The sequence below is a fragment of the Hippopotamus amphibius genome, chromosome 5, assembly GCF_030028045.1.
Source record: "Hippopotamus amphibius kiboko isolate mHipAmp2 chromosome 5, mHipAmp2.hap2, whole genome shotgun sequence".
NCBI lineage: Eukaryota > Metazoa > Chordata > Mammalia > Artiodactyla > Hippopotamidae > Hippopotamus > Hippopotamus amphibius.
In genome coordinates, this window is record NC_080190.1 from 47,460,102 (window position 1) to 47,468,464 (window position 8,363).

Here is an 8,363-nt window from a genome sequence, read left to right on the forward strand (position 1 = left end):
CTGAGATTGGTTAACCACATGGGCAACCAGAGACTACCCAATGTCACTAGAACACAGTTCATTCTATATCCTATGTTTGCTTTCCCTGAGTGTAATAAAGACCAGTACAAAGACTCTAGTGATTTATAATAAAAACTAATGTGGTAGACGGCTAATTTAGAATTGGTAAATAGAAACTTTCCCCCCAAAGTGGTAAATGTTGCTCTTTCTAGTTATTGTGTGTATGTCTGTTTTATTTAGTTCAAATTCATATAAGATAAAATTAACCATTTTAAAGTGAATAATACATGATCATCTTTCTAGATATTTAAAAGCCTAGACTGACTACCATGCCATTCCAATGCTAAAAGTGAAAGCTACAATCAATCAAAATGCTTTTGTACTTTAGGTTTATGCTATGGTTATGCCAAATGAGATGTTCAACTGATATTTTTTTCACTGAACTGACTAGTTTTTAACAAAACTGACTCAAATTGACTATTCAGGATATGCTTATATAACACTATAGTAACAAATCAACACAGAGGAAAAACAATAAACAAGTAAAGTGTGTTCTCATACATTTGGCTGAAGGACAACATTTGTACTTTTTAATCTACTGTTGCAGTGTCTTAGAGACATAGCTGCAGTAACTCTATTGAACCCTAAGACCTCCACAGAGAGAAGCTCTGTGCTCATGACCAGGAGACACGACCTCATCTCCATTACAGTTCAGAGATTAGAACATGCCTTTGATGCCACTGGATTTAGCTTCTTCATTCTGGCCCAAGGAAGAATTACACCATACACTTGACTCCTCCATACTAAGAAGTATGCCTGGGGACTTCCTAGGTGGTGCAATGGTTAAGAATCTGCCTGCCAATGCAGGGTTTGATCCCTGCTCCAGGAAGATCCTACATGCTACGGAGCAACTAAGCCCGTGAGTCACAACTATTGAGCCCATGTGCCGCAACTATTGAAGCCCACACACCTAGAGCCCATGCTCTGCAACAAGAGAGGCCACTGCAAAGAGGAGCCCGTGCACCACAATGAAGAGTAGCCCCTGCTCACCGCAACTAGAGAAAGCCCATGTGCAGCAACAAAAACCCAACACAGCCAATAAGTAAATAATTAATTAATTAATTTTTAAGAAGGAAAAAAGTGTGGCTGGACAGTGCACTGCAAAAATTGGAAACCATAGAAAGTGTGCTTTGGGGAACCTCCAAATCTGCTTATCAGAATCCTTCTCCTGCTCTGGTGACCCGTGAATTTCTGTGCCTCCCCGTAGCCAAGCCTGCCCTTCCAAGAGGACACCAGAATCCTAGATCTCTTTTCAGTTCTGAGCAACCTACTGCTTAATACCCAGTGCTTTCCTGACTGCTTTTGATAATATAATAAACTCAGAACTGATGAATGACACCCCATATTACTGTTACACTTCAGCCTAAGAGACACAAAGGAAGAACCAGTGAGAAGACTCAAACCTCCTATAAGCTAAAGGGGAGAATGGATTTGAGGCCCCTGGGTCTTTTCTGTGTTCTTGAAACCACTGCTGTGGCCTGTCACCCTGGTAATCTGACCCTGAGAATATGTTTAATTTATGCTTAAGAAATTACAAATGTTACTCCAGGGTGGAGATTTCACTCCAGAATCACCCGTGCACTTTCCCGAATGGAAGATGCCCAGGCCTGTTTCCCACCTCCAGGGATGCTGTCTTTAGCATCCAGGCACCTGTACTTTTTGAAAGCACCCAGGTGAGTTTCAGCCACAGTCAGGGTTGACTCCTTCTCAAAGATATTCTAGTCATCAGATGATCACTGAGGACCACCCTCCCTCTGACCTCCTGTGATATACAATGAAACTTTTCTTTCTCCACAATCATGACAGAAAATTACATCCCACTGTCTGTTCTGCTAGCCTCTTCTAGGGCTCCAAGATTTTTAGGCAAAGATTTTTAATACCAAGCATGACATCCAGGTTTTAAATCAGATTTCATTTCTCCTCATACTCCTATTGATGAAGGAGAGTTTGAGGTCCGAGAGGCTCCATTCCATTACCTAAATGAATTGAAAGGCCTCAAAAAAAGCATCCCCAGCCAAGCCATCAATAACGTAAAAACATGGTCCCCGTGGATTGCAAAAGAGATGCCTATTTCGATGGGAACATCCTGTGTGGCCTTTGTGTGTGAGGAGGCGACTATTTAATTAAGAAAGAGCATCGTCCCTGTCAGGACAACGTCGCTCTCGGAACGCGTCAAACCTTAACAAGAGCACTTCTGCCACCTAGTGTTCAAAGCCAGAATAACATTTGTCGGTCTTCAGAGAGAAGCAGCTGCTTTAACACAGGCCTGCTTCAGTTTTATTTTCTTTGGCTAAAGTCAGTTCTGGAATGCCTGGGGGTAACAGTGGGAGGTATTATTTCTGGGTAAAACCTATAAAAACACAAAAACTTGCATTCATTACTCACGCATTCACTGAATACTGTGAAAATCGATCCAAAAATTTGTCATCCATCTGCCTGACCCTCATTCTCATTAAGTTGGCTCCACAAAACTGGCAATCAGAACAATGCATGTTTACAGAGTCAGATCCTGTAGTCAGATATGTGGTTTCCACATGCATATCTCTAACCTTGAGAAGTTTTGCTTCTCCTTGGCTGGAGGTAGTCTGTCCAATTACAATAATTTAAATTTCAACCAGAGCATAACAGTGAGTTAACAGGACTGTAGTATTTTAGTGCTGAAATTTACATTTCACATCAAAATGTTCTGTCCCTAAGAAATGCTGGGGCCAGACTAAACAGGCCTGTGTCCCCAGGTGATAGTGATAAAGGCACTAAACAAAATAAGCCTAAACTTACAGGGAGGTATGGAGGAATAGCTACTACATGCAGCGGTAAAAGGTCTTGTTGAAGCAAAGATGCAGGTGTACCTTCTGTGGTTTAATGCCCTATCCCTAGCCAGAGTAAGAGCTGTCCTACAGCTGATGAGAGTAGGGTTGGATCACCAGGTAATGGATTCAGAGAGGATCCTATGGGGATGACCAGCCCCTCTTCCTCATGGTTCCACCTCTACAACACAGTCTCTCCTCTTTGCACTCTTCCAGGTTAAAGATAAAATATATATGACCCTCTTGGAACAAATAAAGGACTAATAGCTATCAGGGGAATTTATCCAGACACCACTGAAATTAACTGGCATCAATCAAGGACTTACAATGTACTGGCACTGTGCTTCACCTACATTACTACTCCAGTGCGATAGAATCAACTGTTGATACCCTGTGCCAATCAGACTGGAAGAACTAGGGCTCCTCCCTACATCCAGGAATCCCTGCATTCCATTTATCCTTGGTGTCACAAGCCACTTGGCTCTAGGAACTAGGGAAAAAAGTTTTTAAGGATGCCAGTTTTCAAGAAACCCAGGCAATGGGCAACTGGCTCTAGAATCTGGGCTCTTAAACACCGCACTACACTGCCCCCTGCAGCACAACGTTATACATTCTTTCTCGACAGCTTATTCTCAGCCCAATAAAAACAAAAGAGAAATATCTCAATGTGATGCCATTTAAACTTAAATCAGAAACTGAACAACTTCACTTCTCCAAAAGAGAGAGAGAGAGAGAAGAAAAGAAGAAAAGAAAAGAACAGAACAGAAAAGAAAAGAAAAGAGAAAACCATTACAGAAATGTCTAATTTTTTCCCAGTGGTATAAATCTGACAGATGGTTCCTGAAAGCATGGCTCAGTGCCATGATGAAGAAGGAAACCACAAAACCACTCCTGGCCCACCATCTCTGACAGCAGCAATTTACAGAGCCATATCTACCCAGTTCATCTAAATTAGTGACATAGAGCTATAGTATTGAGTTCTAAAGAATTTGCCTGAGATGTGCTCTATAAATGCTTTCCAATAATGAGATAAATTATAAAAGGGTTCTTCTGCACTTTTCTTTAACTAAGAACAATTATATATTGTCCGTCTTGCAGCTAGTATTTAGAAATAAGCAACCTCAATATATTATATGTACACATAGAATATTTATTAAGGGTCACTAAAGATTCAATTCTGCCATTTTTAAACATGCTTCACATCAAAGGCATTGATATTCTTAAGTCATCCGGCAAGATGACATCCTAAACAAGATATTTAATCAGATATTTGGAAATCATCCAAGTTCACATAAGAGTGAGGGAAAGAAAACACATTAACTGGCAAAGAAAATGTATTGTCACCTATACAAATATTGATTTGATCATATGAATGAAAGATCACTGATTTATCTTACCAGCAGAAATATATCATGTGGACCCTTTGGGTCTATATTGCACTATAATTTCAACATTTGAAAGTTAAATTCTTCCAGCAAGTTCCAAATTTATTCCTCTTGCAATAAAAATGTATTCCTCTGTGTGATTTTCCCACTTTAGCACAAAAATATATTGCTAGATGCCTTTATAAGACAGCAAGAAATGTGATTACGTCTTTGATATCCTTTTAATCAAAAAATGTACTGGAAACCATAAGGAACATTTAGTCACATCTAGAGAGAGAGAAATTTAGCTAACTTGCTATTTTCTTATGAAAGTGTCAAAAAAAATTCCAAATAAGTTTTGCTGTTTGTTATATCTTTCTTCCTAGAGAAAAAGCCAATAGTTGAGTGATGGTGACAGGAAAAAATATATTGCATCCTTCACTTTTTCTGCATGACTCATGTGAAAAAGGACAAACAGAAAGAATAAAATTCTTATTCCATAATCACAGGAAGTAAGATTATATCTATCCTAGCAGCGTTATATGTGAAAGGAACTCCTTGAAATGTTAAACATTACAGGGAATACAGTTGGACCTCCATATTCACAGGTTCCCCATCTGTGGATTCGACCAACCCCTGGATCAAAACTATTCAGGAAAATTTTTTTCTAGAAAGTTCCAAGAAGTAAACTTGAATTTGCCACACACCAGCAACTATTTACATAGCCTTTTCATTGTATTCATAACCATTTACATAGCATTCACATTGTATTAGGCCTTACAAGTAATCTGGAGATGATTTAAAGTATAGGGGAGAATGTATGTAGGTTATATGCAAATACTATACCATTTTATACAAGGGACTTTAGCATTTACAGACTTTTGGTATCCATGGAGGTCACGGAACCAGTGCCCCACAGATACTGAAGGACATCTATAAATCACATCCTCACCCATTGCAAGATGACATTCAATGATACACCATCATATCATAGCAACATTAAAGGAATTGTGCTATTTAAATTACATTGTATTTCAGGGGTTTCAGTTCAAGATGGTGACATAGGAAGATTCCGAACTCACCTCCTCCCAATAACACACCAAGGTATAGCTATTATGGAATAATTTTCTCTGAGGAAAAAAATCTTGAAAAATAGCTGGCAAGGGACTTTCCTGGTGGTGCAGTGGTTAAGAATCCACCTGCCAATGCAGGGCACATGGGTTCGATCCCTGATCCAGGAAGATCTCACATGCCATGGAGCAACTAAGCCTGTGCACCACAACTAATGAGCCCTCATGGCGCAACTACTGAAGCCCATGTGCTCTAGGGCCCGCATGCCACAACTACTAAGCTTGCATGCTGCAACTACTGAAGCCCGTGTGCCTAGAGCCCATGCTCCACAACGAGAGAAGCCACCACACTGAGAAGCCCGAGCACCCCAAGGAAGAGTAGCCCCTGCTTGCTGCAAATAGAGACAGCCCGCACACAGCAACGAAGACCCAACACAGCCAAAAAATTAAGTGAATAAATAAAACAAATAGATTTTAAAAAATAGCTGGCAAATAAGGAAAAAACCACACTGAAGGGGTAGGAGAGGCTGGGACACAACCTCATCATAAACCACAGCCACCGTGGGGGGAACCACAATCAGAAGGGAACTGGAAACCTGAAACTTCTTCCTGAGGAAGGAAAGGTTCATACCCCACATTCAGCACCCCAACTTTTAAGACCTGCCCTGAGAGACAATCCCCCAAAACATCTAGCTTTAAAAACCAATGAGACCCACAGGGCTGTGGAGAATAGCGAAACAGCTCTTCAACAGCCCCCACACAACTTACTCACCTCAGGGCTCAGTGCAGAAGCAGCCCTTTGAAAAGTGCCCAGACTTTCTGTGAAAGAGGCTCATTTGCTAGTTTTAAAGCATTGGACTGAGGGGCAGGGGCCTACTGGAGGGGTAGGGGGACCAAGATTGGTCGAGGTCATCTTCCTGCTCTCCCTCTGCTAAGCTCCAGAGCACCGGTGTCTCCCAGAGAGGAGTTTCTACACATATATGGTGCCCTGGTTTTTGCAGCTGCTGCCCAAGGGACACCTCTTGACTGCCTGGCTCTGGAGGCCAAGGGGCGCTTGCACTGTATTTTAATATTTTTATACCTTAGAGGTGGACATTGGAGGCTACGCACCTAGTCCACCCCCTTCATTTTACAGATGAGGAAGCTAAGGCCGAGGGAAGATACGTGTTCAAGGTTACAAAGGTAACGCTACAGGGAGGACTAAAACTCCATGTCTTCGGGGTTTCAAGCCAGTGCTCTTTCAAGTCAAATATCTACTAGCTCTTCCAGCTGGCTTGGGGCAAAGGATCAAGCCAACAGTTATTGAGCACTTACTATGAGGTACAAGGAAACCCTGTGTGCCAGTTACCAATTTATTGCCCTTAGCCTTTTTTTTTCTTTAGTTGGAGTATAGCTGCTTTACAATGTTGTGTTAGTTTCTACTGTACAGCAAAGTAAATCAGCTGTAGGTATACACATATGCCCTCTTTTTTGGATTTCCTTCCTATTTAGGTGACCACAGAGCATTGAGTAGAGTTCCCTGTAATACCCCCCTTAATACATGCTGTGCAACAAGAGGTGGTTTTTCCTATGCATTTCTTTTCTTTCTTTTTTAAATAAATTGATTGATTGATTGGCTACATTGGGTCTTCGTTGCTGCACACGGGCTTTCTCTAGTTGTAATGAGCGGGTGCTACTCTTCGTTGTGGTGTGCGGGCTTAATGCCCTGGCTTCTCTTGTTTCAGAACACAGGCTCTAGGCACATAGGCTTCAGTAGTTGTGGCACATGGGCTCAATAGTTGTGGCTTGGGGGCTCTGGAGCGCAGGCTCAATAGTTGTGGCTCACGGGCTTAGTTGCTCCTTATAGCATGTTGGACCTTCCCAGCCCAGGGATCGAATCCGTGTCCTCTGCATTGGCAGGCGGATTCTTAACCACTGCGCCACCAGGGAAGCCCCTTATGCATTTCTTTTACAGTGAGTGCAATTTTAAACATTTTCAGTAGAGGGCACTGCAGGAAAATTCCAAAAGGAAGGAGATCTGCTGTTTTCCTGTGACTTCAGGGCCAGCCCTGGTGTCGGTGTGAGGGTAAAACGTAGTGCTTGGCCCCAGCCGGGTGCCCAGAATGCACGCCCCTTGACGACCTTGCAGCCCCAGCCTACCTAGCAACACCCTCCTAGAGCCCTATCCACACCAATGGTAACCTGCACCAGTGCCCTCACTCCTGCACAGCCACATGCCGGCTGCATCTCCCCTGTGCCCCAAGTGTTCCTGGAGAGCTGTCTCTTGCTTGCCCTGAGGATGCAGACCAGTTCTGGCTCATGCAAACCAGCCACATTTTTTGCCATCCAGTGGGCTGTAACTACAACTTCTCCAACAAAATCTAAACCCCAGCCTTAAGGGTGAGTCCTTCTTCCAGGTGTGTCTTTCCTGTGTACTCTCCCTCAGTCCTAGGGTACCCCATAAGGTCTTCTTTTATCTAATAGTTACTCTTTTCTCATAGTTTAATAATTCTTTATATTATACTGCCCTGTTTAAATTATTTTGTGGTTTCTGTCTGCTGATTAGATGCAGACTGATATACCCTGCCTGATGCCCTCAAAACACCCTATCCTTTCCCATGACATCCTTAACAATTATAATTATTGCCATTATCATCATAACAAAAATTAACATTTTTATTGCTTACTTTGATGCCTGTACACAGCACACACTCTAGAAATATGTTTCAATCATTTAATCTCCCCAACAATTTTATGGGGTAGATGTGCTGGAGGAGGTCACTGAGAGGATGTGGCTGCAGGTTGGCCCTTGAGCTGGACCGGGGCAGTGGGCGGCTCCTCACCCCCTCCCCTGTCCTCTGCCTACTATTCCCACACTAGCAGCCAATTTAAGGACATAGCCTTAAGAGAGGAAGGTGTTCTTGAGACCATCTGGATGGTACATATGACTGAACCCCTTAAGGCCTCTGTATAAACTTTTAAGATTATGTTGGGCAGGTGCAGAGATCTACTCATCTTGTGGTCACTCAAGACAAGCCTCATGTGTAAGTTTTCTTGCTTATTAAACCTGCCACCCACCAATC